Source organism: Dama dama, chromosome 2 (assembly GCF_033118175.1).
Source record: "Dama dama isolate Ldn47 chromosome 2, ASM3311817v1, whole genome shotgun sequence".
NCBI lineage: Eukaryota > Metazoa > Chordata > Mammalia > Artiodactyla > Cervidae > Dama > Dama dama.
The window spans coordinates 12,908,010-12,925,297 of NC_083682.1; the positions used below are offsets into that span (position 1 = coordinate 12,908,010).

Here is a 17,288-nt window from a genome sequence, read left to right on the forward strand (position 1 = left end):
ATGCAGAGAAAGCCTTTGACAAAATTCAACATCCATTTATGATTAAAACTCTCCAGAAAGCAGGAATAGAAGGAACATACCTCAACATAATAAAAGCTATATATGACAAACCCACAGCAAGTATCACCCTCAATGGTGAAAACATGAAAGCATTTCCCCTGAAATCAGGAACAAGACAAGGGTGCCCACTCTCAACACTACTATTCAACATAGTGTTGGAAGTTTTGGCCACAGCAATCAGAGCAGAAAAAGAAGTAAAAGGAATCCAGATAGGAAAAGAAGAAGTGAAACTCTCGCTGTTTGCAGATGACATGATCCTCTACATAGAAAACACTAAAGACTCTTCCAGAAAATTACTAGAGCTAATCCATGAATATAGTAAAGTTGCAGGATATAAAATTAACACGCAAAAATCCCTTGCATTCCTATATACTAACAAGGAAAAAACAAAAAGAGAAATTAAGGAAACAACACTATTCACCATTGCAACAAAAAGAATAAAATACTTAGGAGTATATCTACCTAAAGAAACAAAAGACCTATACATAGAAACCTATAAAACACTGATGAAAGAAATCAAAGAGGACACAAACAGATGGAGAAACATACCATGCTCATGGATTCGAAGAATCAATATTCTCAAAATGGCTATTCTACCCAAAGCAATCTATAGATTCAATGCAATCCCTATCAAGCTACCAAAGGTTTTTTTCACAGAACTAGAACAAATAATTTCACAATTTGTATGGAAATACAAAAAACCTCGAACAGCCAAAGTAATCTTGAGAAAGAAGAATGGAGCTGGAGGAATCAACCTGCCTGACTTCAGACTCTACTACAAAGCCACAGTCATCAAGACAGTATGGTACTGGCTCAAAGACAGAAATACAGATCAATGGAACAGAATAGGAAGCCCAGAGATAAATCCACGAACCTATGGACACCTTACCTTCGACAAAGGAGGCAAGGATATACAATGGAAAAAAGACAACCTCTTTAACAAGTGGTGCTGGGAAAGCTGGTCAACCACTTGTAAAAGAATGAAACTAGAATACTTTCTAACACCATACACAAAAATAAACTCAAAATGGATTAAAGATCTAAATGTAAGACCAGAAACTATAAAACTCCTAGAGGAGAACATAGGCAAAACTCTCTCTGACATAAACCACAGCAAGATCCTCTATGACCCACCTCCCAGAATATTGGAAATAAAAGCAAAACTAAACAAATGGGACCTAATGAAACTTAAAAGCTTTTGCACTACAAAGGAAACTCTAAGTAAGGGGAAAAGACAGCCCTCAGATTGGGAGAAAATAATAGCAAATGAAGCAACAGAAAAAGGATTAATCTCAAAAATATACAAGCAACTCTTGAAGCTCAATTCCAGAAAACTAAATGACCCAATCAAAAAATGGGCCAAAGAACTAAACAGACATTTCTCCAAAGAAGAAATACAGATGGCTAACAAATCACATGAAAAGATGCTCAACACCACTCATTATCAGAGAAATGCAAATCAAAACCACAATAAGGTACCATTACACACCAGTGAGGATGGCTGCTATCCAAAAGTCTACAAGCAATAAATGCTGGAGAGGGTGTGGAGAAAAGGGAACCCTCTTACACTGTTGGTGGGAATGCAAACTAGTACAGCCGCTATGGAAAACAGTGTGGAGATTTCTTAAAAAACTGGAAATAGAACTGCCATATGATCTAGCAATCCCACTTCTGGGCATACACACTGAGGAAACCAGATCTGCAAGAGACGCGTGCACCCCAATGTTCATTGCAGTACTGTTTATAATAGCCAGGACATGGAAGCAACCTAGATGCCCATCAGCAGATGAATGGATAAGCAAGTTGTGGTACATATACACCATGGAATATTACTCAGTTGTTAAAAAGAATTCATTTGAATCAGTTCTAAGGAGATGGATGAAACTGGAGCCCATTATACAGAGTGAAGTAATCCAGAAAGATAAAGAACATTACAGCATACTAACACATATATGTGGAATTTAGAAAGATGGTAATGACAACCCTATATGCAAAACAGAAAAAGAGACACAGAAGTACAGAACAGTCTTTTGAACTCTGTGGGAGAAGGTGAGGGTGGGATGTTTCGAAAGAACAGCGTGTATATTATCTATGGTGAAACAGATCACCAGCCCAGGTGGGATGCATGAGACAAGTGCTCAGGCCTGGTGCACTGGGAAGACCCAGAGGAATTGGGAGGAGAGGGAGGTGGGAGGGGGGATTGGGATGGGGAATACGTGTAAATCTATGGCTGATTCATATCAATGTATGACAAAACCTACTGAAAAAATAAATAAATAAAGGGGAAAAAAAAGAAGAGGAAAAAAAAAAAAAGAAAGAAACCCCACGTACCTGGGCATACAGTGGGTCAGGAGCTATAACAGGAAATCAGAAAGGTGGGATCCAGGAGTGACCTGAGGACAAGAGGTTTCTGTTCTCTTGGATAGGATTCTGTGTGATACCCTCAGACAAAAGCTGACCTGTTCTTTGGAGTTTCTGTGGGCTAGTCATATATTTCCTGGCCAGGGTCTCAGGGTCTGAGCTGGTTGTAGGAGCAATGCTGGGAGACACCCTCTCCCAGAGGAGCCCCTCTCTCCCTCCACTATGAGAATCTGCTGCCCCTGTGAATCCCCATCTTCACTCTGTTTGACCCATTATTGTTCCACACCAGATATAGCTCTCTGGATGTATCTCATTATTTTCACAGTTTTCATTCACTCATTCAACAGGCAAACATTGGGCATCCACTGTGTGCCGGCACTTTAGGGAGGCAATGAGAATAAAACTTGCCCTCACATTTAAGAAGGCAGATACACAGAAATGACACACACACTTAGTGAATTGTGACTTTGGTACATGCTAGATGTGAGGAAGGGTCTACAGAGAGTGGCCAAGACAGGAAACTGATAAACACCACAGGAAAGACTTCCCTGAATCCAAGACAATTAAGCTGGAATCTGGAAGATGAGAAGAAATTTGCTAGTGAAGGAGGAGAGAACTCTTTGAAGAAGGAAGACCAGCTTGTGTCAAGGTACCAAAGATCCTGGTGTATTAAGTACTGCATTCAAGGATGTCAAAGGAGGTGCCATGTCGAGAGCAGATGAAAAGAGTCAGGGCAAGAGACAAAGGGCTGTTTAGGAGACAGTCAGGAAGGGGGCAGCTTTGGGGAGACTCAAAGTGACCTTGATGCCCATTTTCTTACACTGTCTCTCAGCATCTCCATGAAAAGTCAGGTTATTGCTTGTTCTGGAGGCTGTGAGGCCCTTGTGGACACTGGGACATCACTGATCCTTGGCCCAAGAAGACTGGTCAATAATATCCTGAGGCTCATCGACCCTACGCAACGGGGTTCTGAGGTGAAAGGTCATGCCCTAGCGTCACTCCCAGTCTCCACACACAAGGATCTCCAGGGTCAGCCTCTCTCCCTCTCACTCTAGCAGCACTATGCTTCATGTTTTGCGGTCCATAACCTGTCCTCTATTATCTTCTATCAATGGCATCAACTACGCGCTGCCAGCTTAAGCCTACACCATTAAGGTGAGGGGACAGTACTGAGGGTTGGTTCTCAAACTGGAGCTTACAGGAACCCTTGGGCTGCTGCTGGGAGGAGGGCGACATCTGCAGGCCATGACACACCATTGCAGATGCTTCTGAGCCTTGTGGCTGGGCCAGTGCCTTCCACAGAACCAATCACTTGAGAGTAAAGGGCCGTCTGGGACACTGATCATCCTGAAATAAATGTGGAGACGCCACACCATGCTGGCGTGGTGGGAGTCACAAGGCGAGGGGAACACTGAGGCCCTCAGTCCTCAGAGAGCTTCAGTTCAATCTGAACACTTAGGTGCATGAACATGAAAGTCAGCACTAGCAGTCCCTGAAATAGGCCATGTTACAAGGAGAATGGCTGGGGACAATCCCAGTGTGATGTCCCATCATAAATTAACAGTCTCCCTTCCCATCTCAAAGTTTTCCTGCTTTGGATGATAAATTACATGGTCAGCCTAGATCTCAGCTGCTTCTTCCCCTTGCTCTTACCAGATGCTCCCTTTGTGAGTTGGGGTACCCAACCATTACTCGGATTGGGGATGTTGAATACTAAGGTAAATAAAGGGCGCACAGTGATTGCTCAGCCCCGGCACAGGGTGGAGGCTTCATGTCAGCCCCCTGTGGGAGTTCATAGTAGGCTGATGGGCTCAGAGAAGGCTTTGAGGAACGGAAGGGATGTCAGGAATTCTAAAACCACAAACTCATGGAGCCACATGGAGGGTTGCTTGGTTCTAGGCAACACTGCACTGGATTCCATGCAAATGGCATCTGAAGGTGCTCTGTATTGGGGCACTGGGGACTTACTAAGGGTGATGAGGACTACTGACTGACCGGTGGGAATGGGAAACCAAAATAAGTTACCCAATCAAGCCTGGAGTGGCCAAAGAGGGTGAGTGTGGGCCAATGGTGGCTTCCCACAGTTACTGAGTTAAGTCTTCAAGAATGTGTTTTGGGCACTGCTATATTTAAGGTGGATAACCAACAGTGAGTTACTGTGTAGCACAGGGAAATCTGCTCAGTTATATGACAGCCAGGAAGGGAGGGGTATCTTTGGGACCAGGATACACAGCTACATACAATTGGGTGCGTTTACTGTCCACCTGAAACTCAGAATATTGTTAATCAGCTATACTCAAATACAAAATAAAATTATTTAATAAAGGTTGGATTGTGGGGATGCCAGAGGAGGACCTGCAGTCTCTATAGAGAAAAAAAATAGCAGGAGTCAGAAGGAAAGAAACAGGGAGTGAGGAGAACTAGGGGACATTCCTGTTCTTTTCTAATAATTGTACTGAAGTGTGGCTGATCTTCAGTGTCGCCTTAAGTTCTGCTGCACAGCAATGTGACTCAGTTATACACATAAAAAATATATATTTTTCCTCTTATTCTTTTTCATGTGGTTTATCAATGGATATTGAATATAGTTCTTTACTCTCTACAGTAGGACTTTGTTGTTTATCATTCCACTGTTTCCTGAACTCCCAGTCGTCCACTCACCACACCCTTCCTCATGGAAGCTACATGTATGGGCCCTTTTTGGTTTCGGATGAACTCTCACATGCCCTGAAGCTCATAAAACCACTTGATACTTACCAAAATAGGAAAATAAAAGCAAGAACGCTGCTCGGTCTGGATATTGAGGGGAGTCGCTGATAAGGACTCAGGCTGACTGATGTGTGTCTCTGACTCCCCCAGGATTCTAGCGGCGACTGCTATACCACCTTTAAAGGGAACACAGCGAGTGCATCTGCAGAGACCTGGGTCCTGGGTGACATCTTCCTGAGACTGTATTTCTCGGTCTTTGATCAAGGAAATGACAGGATTGGCCTGGCACAGGCAGGGTAAATGCTTAGAGTGATTCAGGAATCAGTAAGGCCACTCCTAACACACACTCACTCACACTTAGGGCACTCCTGCCCAGGATGGTGATGAACTGCATTTGGTGGTCTGCACACACTATTCTCAGTAAAGAATGAAGTGTTTCACTCATAATGGTGCTGAAACAAATGGGTGCCTCTGTTTGTGTCTGGGAGTGAAGGATCTAGAACCAAGTCTGAATCAAAATTGAGAGGAGCCCACTCCAAATGGCTACAAAGGGAGACTCATTGAAATGATTCTGGGAATCCAGGACACAGGAATCAGAGTAAATACAAAGATCTGTGACTGGACCCAAGAAATCAGAAGTCATCAATTCTCTCTTTCTCACCCTCGCTCTTTCCCTTCCTTCTCCTTTGGGGGTCATAGCCTGACAACTTTCTTCCTTAAGGCTTCTACACCTAGTGAGGGAGTCCAAGCTACCTGCCTTAGTATTTTGTATCCCCAAGGTATCACCTAGTAAGAAAAGAAGCTCAGGGATATCAGAGTTCAATGGTGTTCTCTGAAAGACCCACCTCAGATCACCTGAACAGCACCAGATCAGCCATCCTGGCAGGGCCATGGGGTCCTATGACTGGCTGTACATGGTCATTGGCCCTGATCCAGCAGCACACATTATTCTCAGTTTCCTCCAGAACAACATGACTGAAGCTGGGGAGAGGCAGCCCTAAGTATAGCGACTGGGGGATGGTCTAGGCCATGGAAGAGTTCATGATGACCCACCAACTCCACCACCTCCTCATTCAGAGGAATTCTAAGGGGTAATGAAATAGACTCTCTTCATCTCATCTCAGATGATCTTATCACTGGATTTCTCCTCCAGGGGAGTCTGGGAGAGGTAGTTCCTGCAGAGCTGGTTCCCTCTTGTTCCCACACTCCACTGACCAGCTCTCTGCCACATATGCCTGCTCTGTCCTTTCCAGTCCTACTTGGTAAGTGATGGCCCCAGTGGATCTCTGAGTCATCCGCCTCCTCCAGGGCCCAGAATGCCCCTTTCTTGGCCTCCAATGCTGCTGGGGAGAATGCAACGGATGTTTTGGGGCCCCCAGGGTACACAGAGCCTTCAGCCTTTTTGAGCTTCCTCCAGGGGTGGAGCTACAAACTCTTTGCTTGGAACTGCCATGGTTAGGCACATTTGCAGTGGAAGCATCCATTCTTTCCACCTGGAGGCCCTCAGTAGATGCCTCAGCTGAGACAGCAGGGGTCAGAGGTTGATTTCCTTTCAGAATGACTGGCTTGATCTCCTTGTTTTATAAGGGACTCTCAAGAATCGTCTCAAGCACCACAGTTCAAAAGCTTAATTTTTTGGCATTCACTCTCTTTTTATCCAGATCGTACACCTATGCATGATTCCAGGAAAAAATCATACCTTTGAAACTACAGAGTTCTGTAGCAAAGTGAGTCTCTGCTTTTATTACACTGTTCAGGTTTTTCATAGCCGTGCTTCCTTCCAAGGAGCAAATGTCTTTTAATTTTGTGACTGCAGTCAAGGTCCATAGTGATTTTGGAGCCAAGAATATAAAATCTGCCACTGTTTCCACTTTTCCTCATCTATATGCCAAGAATTGTGGGACTGAATGCCATGACTGTTGAGTATTATTTTGAGAATAGTTTTTTGAATCTTGAGTTTTAAGCCACATTTTGCATCTCCTCTCCTCATCAAAAGGCTCTTTATTTCTTCTTTGCTTTCTGCCATTAGGGAGGTGTCCTCTTCATATCTGTGGCTGTTGATAATTCTCCCAGCAATCTTGATTCCAGCTTGAGATTCATCAAGTTTGGAATATTGAATGATGTATCCTACATATATGTTCAATAACCAGAGTGACAATGTATAACATATCATGCTCCTTTCCCGATTTTAAATCTTTCAATTGCTCCATGTCTGATTCTAACTGCCACTTTTTGACCTACACACAGACTTTCAGGGGACAGGTAAGGTGATTCTCTACTCCCATTCCCTTAAGAATTTGCCACAGTTAGTCATGGTCCACACAAAGAAAGGCTTTAGCATGGTCAGTGAAACAGATGAAAAGGTTTTTCTGGGATTCCCTTGCTTTCTCTATGATCGTGGATGTTGGCAATTTGATCTCTGGTTCCTCAATCCAGTTTGTACATCTGAAAGTTCTCAGTTCATGTACTGCTGAAGCTTACCTTGAAGGACTTTGAGCATTACCTTGCTAGCAAGTGAGATAAGCGCAATTGCATGATAGGTTGAACATTCTTTGAAAATGCTTTCTTTTGGATTCATTGAAAACTGACCTTTTCCTGTACTGTGGCCACTGCTGAGTTTTACAAACTGCTGGCATATTGAATGCAGCAGTTTTATAGCCTCATTCCTTAGCATGTTTTAAACAGCTCATCTGGAATTCCATCACCTCCACTAGCTTTGTTTGTAGTAATGTGTCCTAAGGCCCACTTGACTTCATACTCCAGTATATCGGGCTTTACAAGAGTGACCCAAGCATCGTCCCTATCCTGAATTTATGACCATTTTTGTACAGTTCATCTTGGCATTCTTGCCACCTCCTCTTAATCTCATCTGCTTCTGGTATGCCTTTGACTTTGCTGTCCTTTATTGTCCCCATCTTTGCATGAAGTGTTCCTCTGGTAGCTCCAATTTTCCTGAAGACTTCCATACTGTTTACAATTCTATTATTTTCCTCTAATTCTTGCACTCGTCAGTTACGAAGACTTTCTTATCCCTCATTGTTTTTCTCTGGAGATCTGCATTCCATTGGGTAAATCTTTCCCTTTCTCCTTTGGCTTTCACTTCTCTTATTTTCTCAGCTGTTTTTTTTTTTTTTTAATTTTTTTTAAATCTTTTTTTTTTTTTATTAGTTGGAGGCCAATCACTTCACAACATTTCAGTGGGTTTTGTCATACACTGATATGAATCAGCCATGGATTTACACGTATTCCCCATCCCGATCCCCGCTCCCACCTCCCTCTCCACCCGATTCCCCCAAGTCCTCCCAGTGCACGAGGCTGGAGCACTTGTCTCATGCATCCCACCTGGGCTGGTGATCTGTGTCACCATACATAGTATACATGCTGTTCTTTTGAAATATCCCACCCTCACATTCTCCCACAGAGTTCAAAAGTCTGTTCTGTATTTCTGTGTCTCTTTTTCTGTTTTGCATATAGGGTTATCGTTACCATCTTTCTAAATTCCATATATATGTGATAGTATGCTGTAATGTTCTTTATCTTTCTGGCTTACTTCACTCTGTATAAGGGGCTCCAGCTTCATCCATCTCATTAGGATTGGTTCAAATGAATTCTTTTTAACGGCTGAGTAATATTCCATGGTGTATATGTACCACAGTTTCCTTATCCATTCATCTGCTGTTCTCAGCTGTTTTTAAGACCTCCTTAGGCAACCACTTTTCCTTCTCACATTTGTTTTTCTTGGGGATGGTTTTGGTGACCACCTCCATACAATGTTACAAACCTCCATCCATAGTTCTTCAGAATAACAGACCTAATCCCTTGAATCTATTTTTCAACTCCACTATATAATCATAAAGATTTGATTCAGGTCATAGCTGAATGTTTTAGTGGTTTTCCTTACATTCTTCAATTTAAGCCTGAACATTGCATGCTTCTGCCTAAGCATTCTGCCAGATCACCATCCACCACTCCCAGTGGGTGTGGAGCAAAAACACACAAATTGAGGACTATTGCCCTGGGGTTTTGCTTGACGATTCACGTGTATAGGTGTGTGAACTTGATCAAGTCCCTTAACCTCAGTTTTCTCATCTGGAAAATGGGCGCCATGATGATAATTCCACCTTCTAGATTGCAGGTGTGCCTGCTAAAACAAGTGGCACTGAGAGGGCTTTCTGGGTTCCTGAGTCTGGAACAAATATGAATTATCCTCCCACCCGGGGAGAAGGAAATCTTCTGTTTAGAGGTTATGGCTGCCATCCCCAAGGCTAAATATTGATTCAAGCCAAATGACCTCTATTTCTGAACCATGATACAAAATTCTGACTGAGCCGATGCTTCTGTTTTCTGGGCTCCAATAAGAGCTAATGACTACTGGCTCAGATTACTCCCTTCCCAGCCTTACCTGTCAGCCTTTCCTTGCCAATGACTTCTAGCCTGAAATTGCATTGCAAGGAGAGCTGTAAGGCTTTTGATGTCTTGTCAGTTTCCCACATCTCCAGCATAACAACAAGTAGCTGTTATGGCTACATTTCATAGCAACAACTTTGGCAACCTGTGCAATCCAATCTCAGCCTGTTGAATGAAACTGTCCCCATTTGGCCCCTCATGTTGAAATTACCTACAGTTGCCTTAGAAACCTTCCTTTCCTTGCTGTTTAATGATGAAATATCTGTGGACCTCATCTAGTTTTCTTTCCCAAGCATAATTCCAACCATTCAGTGAAGTAACCAGACACTGACTCATCTAACTACCCACAGAAATTGATAAAAGCAAGCCAACCGCCGTGCATTTCTCACTTGCCCCAAAACACCACTGACGTGATCTGCCTCAACAAAAGGATATGTTGGCATGTACACTCCAGAAGAGACACTTTTCTGGATTCGTTTTCCACCTAGTGCAGAATGTTTACCACATGCCTCACCCTCCAGCACCTGATCACCTGCTTTTTGCAGACTCAGCCCACTCCAGTTTCCTTTTCCTTCCACATCCCTCAGGAAAATCTATAGCACAAACTCAGTCAAAGCTCTCACACCTACAGATAACGTTTTTTTGTTTCTTTAGAAAACAATATTTGGTAACACATTCAATATCTTGTGCTCCTTGCCTTGGATTCAAGGACCTGCACCAGAGAATGGGAAACATCCCCTTCCACATGAATCTTTCTCCACTCCTACCAGGGCCAGAGGCTTCACTGGATCCTCTGTTCTCATTGGTGTTATTCAGTTGCTAAGTCATGTCTGATACTTTGTGATTACATGTATGGCAACAGAACAGGCTTCCCTATCTTTCATTATTTTGTGGAGTTACCTCAAACTCATGTCCATTGAGTCAGTGATTCTGTCTCAACATCTAATCCCTTTGATCCCTCTCCTTCTGCCTACAGTCTTTCCCAACATCAGGGCCTCTTCCAATGAGCTGGCTCTTCACATCGGATGGCCTAAGTATTGGAGCTTCATCTTCAGCATCAGTTCTTCCACTGTATATTGCTCTGCCACTTCCAAAACAAAACTCATGTTTCCAATCATCTAACAAAATTGAACATTGATAAAGTTTAATAGAAAAGGGATCTTGTCCTCTGGGAAATCCTAGTATTGCTGCCCTGCCTTTCTCTTACCATTTTCTCCAGCTGGCATAGAATTGCTTCCCTACAGCTTCTCTAGCTTGAACCGGCCAGCCGACCCCTCATTGTCAGCTACCCAGGAATTGTTCCTTCCTCCTTCCCCAAAGACTTCTGCTGCCCCCTGATTGTCCTCTGTACATCAGTTCAGTTCAGTCTCTCAGTCATGTCCAACTCTTGGCTATATCATGAGGTGCAGCATGCCAAGTTTCCCTGTCCATCACCAACTCCCACAGCTTGCTTAAACTCATGTTCATCAAGTTGGTGAAGCCACCTAACAATTTCGTTTCCTGTCTTCCCCTTTGCCTCATGCCTTTAAACTTTCCCAGCATCAGGGTCTTTCTTTTCTAATGAGTCAATTCTTCCCATCAGGTGGCCAAAGTATTGGAGGTTCAGCTTCAACATTTGTCATTAAAAAGAATATTTAGGACTGATTTTCTTTAGGATGGACTGGTTGGATCTCTTTGCAGTTCAAGGGACTCTCAAGAGTCTTGTCCAACACCACAGTTTGAAAGCATCAGTTCTTTGGCACTGAGCTTTCTTTATGGTCCAACTCACATCCACACCCGAATTCCAGAAAAACCATAGCTTTCAACCTACAGATGTTTAGTTGTAAAGGAATGCCTCTGCTTTTTAGTATGTTTTAAAGTATTTTTTTAAGGAGCAAGTGTCCCTTTTTTCACAGCTGCAGTCACTATCTGCAGTGATTTTGGATCCCAGGAAAATAAAGTCTCTCACTTTTTTCATTGTTTCTCCACATATTTGCCATGAAGCAATGAAACTGGCTGCAATTAACTTTGTTTTTTGATCTGTAAATACCACATCAAGGCCATCTGCAAGGAAATTAAATGCAAAAATGCAAAATGGTTGTCTGAGGAGATGTTACAAATAACTTAAGAAAGAAGAGAAGCAAAAGTCAAAGGAGAAAAGAAAGACATACCCATGTGAATATAGAGTTCCAAACAAAAGCAAGAAGAGATTAAGAAAAAGCCTTCCTAAGTGATCAGTGCAAAAAAAAAAAAAAAAAAAAGACGAAAACAATAAAATGGGAAAGACCAGATATATGCTCAGGAAAATTAAAGATAGGGAAGGAACATTTCATACAAACATGGGTCCAATGAAAGCCAGAAATGGCATGGAACTAGCAGAGGCAGAATATGTTAAGAAGAGGTTGAAAGAATATATAGATGAACTATACAAAAAAGATATTAATCACCAAAATAATCACGATGATGTGATCACTCACCTAGGGCTAAAATCCTGAAATGCAAAGTCAAGGGGGCCTTCAGAAGCATAACTACGAGCAAAGCTAGTGGAGGTGATGGAATTGCAGTTGAGCTATTTGAAATCCTAAAAGATGATGCTGTTAAAGTGCTGCAATCAATATGCCAGCAAATTTTGAAAACTCAGCAGAGGGCACAGGAATGGAAAGGTCATTTTCATTGCAATCCTAAAGAAAGGCGATTTCAAAGAATGTTAAACTACCACACAGTTGCACTCACCTCAAATGCTACCAAAGTAATTTCTTCAAGCGAGTCTTCAACAGTACATGAACTGTGAAACTCTATATGTTCAAGCTGGATTTAGAAAAGACAGAGGAAACAGGGATCAAATTGCCAACATCCACTGGATCATAAAAAAAAGCAAGAGAATTCCAGAAATACACCTACTTCTGCTTTATTGACCATGCAAAAGCCTTTGACTGTGAATCACAACAAACTGTGAAAAACTTACAGAGATTGGAATACCAGACCATCTTACCTGTCTTCTGAGAAATCTGTATGCAGGTCAAGAAGCAACAGTTAGAACTGAACATGGAACAACAGACTGGTTCCAAATCGGGAAAGGAGTACATAAAGGCTGTACATTGTTGACAGAGTCAATTCCTAGGCAGATTGATAAGAAGTCCAGTGGTCCCCAAGGAGAGAGGGCTTTGGAATTCTCAAGGAGGAAGAAAGGACAAATTTTTTGTCCCTCTACATTCCTTAGAATTATATAACAATAATGTATCCTGCTTGAGGAAAGTCTCTGGAAAAAAACCTTCTGGCTAATCCTGTTACATTAAGGTGTAAATTATGGGAGTAGGTCTATTGAGGTCTTTACAATGTCCAGACATTATTTTGAGTCACTGTAATAACTAATTAGCGAGTATATAACTCCATGGCTAACACTAGCAAGGGGGTAGTCTTTCTGCCCCCTTCTGATGCCTATGGCATTAGTTTTCTCTATCTCTTTTATATTTTAATAAAAATTTATTACACAAAATATCTGAGCATGCAAGCCTCTTCTTGGGCCCCAGATAGAATTCTTCCCCTCTGGTTGCCAAGAATCCTGGTGCCTTCGCATGGATTAGCAACAAACTTTCATCTTGGGGGGATTCTTCAGGAGAAGGTAAGGATGCTTGGAGCTCTAGTTCTTTGTTCTCATAGCAAACACATTTTCTGCTGTAGTTTACTAACCCTATGGTGTGCTTGTGTGAATGAATGACATGCCCTGCACAAAGCACGTGAGGAATCCTGCCCTGCGGTTCTGTGGCAACCTCACATGGGATATGGCAGATACCTGTTGGGGGTTTATACTGAACTTCCAATGCCAAGAGGCACCCATGGCTCCTTTGGGGGACCCACCAGAAATGGGCAAAGCATGTGAACTTAACTCTCCTTTTTGGTCAAACTTTTCGGTCTCGTTGACCATTTCAGAACTCCTTGGAATTATAAGTACTAACCTAATCTGTTGGATCATAGACTGTCAAGGGACTTGTGATCTATGCTATTACTGTGTACGATGACTTTGGTCCCAAACTTGCATTGGAAGTCAGGAAGCACCTAGCCTTGCTAGGCATGGAAAGTTTGGAAGCTAAATGGAGGTCTAGCTTCAAGAGCATCTCTGAGGGTAAAGGTTACTCAGATTGGAACTACAAGGGATCCCTCCCCCCCTTCGGTAAAGCTGGCTCTTAGTGGAACAGAGGAAATTCTTATACTGGTGTGGTGATGCTTAGGCGGCTCTTATATTGATGTGGTGAGGCTTGGAAAGAACATCTCAGGTTTATGTTAGTATCAGTCGTATTGTGGTCAAGAATATACTCAGGGTCGTGCCCAGGAACTCAGGTGATAAGAATGTTTCCCCCAGTGGTTAAGCCTGGGAAGCATTCTTGAAGGTTACTCTGATTGCACCCTGGGTGGCATCAGAGGCAAGCAAGGTTTTAATGGTGAGGATCTGGACGTCAATCAGGGATGCCGTGAGGTCTACCCCTGGTGCATCTCCACCTTATCTCAGTGGTAGATCCAGGAGGGTCGAGTAGGGTCACCTGCGTTGGTAAGTGACAGACAAATTTCGACCAGGAAAGAAAAGCTTTGGTGTAAATTCTGTCTATACCCCCATCTAGAGCAGGCAGGGATGCCTCCAGTAGAAAGAGGGTGCTGATTGCTTTCTCTCTCTCTCTCTCTCTCTCTCTCTCTCTCTCTCTCTCTCTCTCTCTCTCTCTCTCTCTCTCTCTCTTACACACGGGATCTAAGAATTCCAGCCTCACTACTTTGAACTGTATCCTGAAAAACTGGGATAGACTTGATCCCCAGGGCTTAAAGAAGACACACCTGGCCTTCCTATGTGATACTGCATGGCCAGAGTATCCATTTGAGGACAGTGAACCATGGCCAGTTGGAGGGTCTCTTAAGTATAATACTGTTTTACAATTAGACCAGTTCTGTGGAAAAGAAGGAAACTGGGTAGAAGTAGCATATGTGTTGCCCATTTTCTCTCTGTGAAATATGCCAGACTTAGGTCCTAAGGGTATAGATTTGGGTGTGAAACCTTCAGCTCCCTCCTGTCCTCCTACTTTGCTAGATGAGATGGAGGACAGGAGACAAAGAGATAAAGAAAAGCAGGTTTCTCCAATCTATCCCTGGGATCACATGCACAGAGCAGCCAGAGAGACTGAGGAACAGCCACACAAGCTGTTGCCTCTTCATGAAGCACACAGCAGGAGAAATACTCAGTCTATGAGAGTTAACAAGCCTTTTTCTTATCAAGAAATACAAAAACCAAGGAGGGTCTGGGATACTATCCAGAAAAATATATTAGAGCGAGTATATAACTCAATCCAGATGATCCAGAAAAACATATTAGAGCTTCTAAAGGTGTTACTCTGCTTTATGACCTTACTTGGGAGGATGTGATGTATGTCTTGGGACAAACACTGACTCCCGACTCAAAGACTCGAGTTTTGGGGAAAGTGGTTGCTTATGGAGATGAATGGTTTGGTAATGAATCAGTAGGGAAGAGAGAGAATGAGATAACCTCCCTCCCCACTGGAAATCAGGTGGTCCCAACTACAGAAACAGACTGGGACTACAACACAGCTAAAGGGGGATGGGATTAGAGTCATTTTGTCACATGTGTTCTTGAAGGACTCAGGCAGGCATGTGCTAAGCCTTTCAGTTCAGTTCAGTTTAAAAGGTGCGTTCTATTCAGGGCCTCTGGCAGAGGAAATTCTATTTCTATTTGCTTTTGAGGAGCCTACACAGCCAGCTTCTCAGTTAACCTGCACAGTTTTGCCCAGGGATCTCGTGACAGTCCTCACTTATTTGGAGAAAGTTTGTCATGGGATCTTCAAAACTTTAATAGCTTCAAAGAGTGGTGTTACAATTTGTAGATGATATTTTGCTTGGTGCTGAGACAGAGAAAGCTTATTCAAGAGCCTCAGAAGACTTCTTAAACTTTCTTGCAGGCTGTGGTTACAAGGCATCAAGAGAAAAGGCTCAGCTTTCTCAACAATCTCTTAGATATCTGGGCTTAATCATGTCAGAAGGGACTAGGGCCATAGACCCCGGGAGAATTAAACCTATACTAAACCATTCCCTACCTATGGCTTTAACACAATTGAGAGGATTTTGGGGAATCACTGGCCTCTGTCACATTTGGATTCTGGCTTATGGAGTACCTGCCTGGCTTTTAAATTAACTTATAACTGAAAGTCAGCAGGCCCAAACTGACAAACTGGTTTGGTCCCAAGATACACAAAAGGCTTTTAAGATTCTTCAGATTGCCCTCCTGCAAGCTCCTGCTCTGAGCTTGCCCACAGGGTCAGAATTTAATTTGTTACTGAAAGAAAAGTTGTTGCCTTGGGAGTTATGACACAACCCCAAGGGCCTCAACAACAACCTATTGCTTATCTAAGCAGAGAATTAGATGTAATTTCATGTGGGTGGCCCCACTGCCTAAGAGTAATTGGGGCAGCGTTTTTATTATTACCTGAAGCTTTAAAAATAGTTAATGGTGAAAACTTACTGCATTGACTTCTCATGATGTGAGCAGAATCTTAAATTCTAAGGTTAATATTTGGATGACAGACAGTAGCCTTCTTTCATATCAATCATTGTTGTTAGAAGGACCAGTAACTAAGCTTAAGTTTGTGGAAATTTAAATCCTGCGACTTTCCTTCCTGAGAAGGAAAATGAAACACCTGATCACGATTGTTCCCAATTCCTAACTTTAAACTATGCAGCTCAGGAGAATCTTATGGATACTCCATTAAACAATCCTGGCATGGAAATATTTACTGATGGCAGTTCTTTTCTTTGGAATGGAGAGTGTAAAGCAGGTTACACCATGGTGACTGCTGAACAGATTTTAGAAGCAAAATCTCTCCCCCAGAGAACCAGTGCTCAGTTAGTGGAGCTTGTTGCTCTGACCCGAGCTCTAGACTTAAGCAAAGGTAAATATCTACACTGATTCTAAGTATGCTTATTTGATTTTACATGCTCATGCTGCAATATGAAAAGAAAGACAGTTTGAAACAGCAAGAGGAGAACTTATTAAACATTTCAGAGAGATTGAGAGACTTTTAACTGCTATATTGTCCTAAAGAAGTAGCTCTTATACATTGGAAAGGACACAAAAAGGATGGGAATAAAGTAGCTGAAGGTAATCAGCTGAATGAATGTCAAGCCAGAAAAGTGGCACTTTATGAAACCCCCTGCTACAGACACCTTTGATCTGGACAGGTCCTGTGAAACAGGAAAAACCACAGTATACTGAGGGAGAATTAGAAAGAAATGAGAAAAGAGGAGCAAAGATTACTGATAAAGCATGGTTACAGTCTGAGGATGGACGATTAATAATTCCTGAAAGTGCTCAATGGAGAATTCTTACAGGTTTACAACAGAGTTTTCATTTGGGTGCAGAGAGTACTTACCAGATGACTTTTCGTTTGTTTGAAGGTAAAAATGTAATGAAAACTTTAAAGAACATTATCAAAAGGTGTGAGGTATGTCAGAAAAATAACCCAAAGACTAAAAAGCTAGCAAAATCTGGTTTACAGTGAAGTGGAAAGAATCCTGGAGAGGACTGGGAAATTGATTTTACTCATATGCCAAAAGCTAACGGATATTCTTGCTTACAAGTTTGTGTGGATACTTTTACTGGATGGATTGTGTCTTTTGCATATCGTAGTGAACAAGCTAAGAAGGATATAAAGATTTTAATCCATGAAATTATCCCCAGGTTTGGAGTCTTCAGACTGACAATGGCTTCGCCTTTAAAG

At 42.5% G+C, this 17,288-nt stretch overlaps 1 pseudogene; it reads left to right on the forward strand.

Moving 5' to 3' along the window:
* LOC133067918 (pregnancy-associated glycoprotein 1-like) overlaps positions 1–17,288 on the forward strand; it is a 56,780-nt pseudogene that overhangs the window by 16,441 nt on the left and 23,051 nt on the right.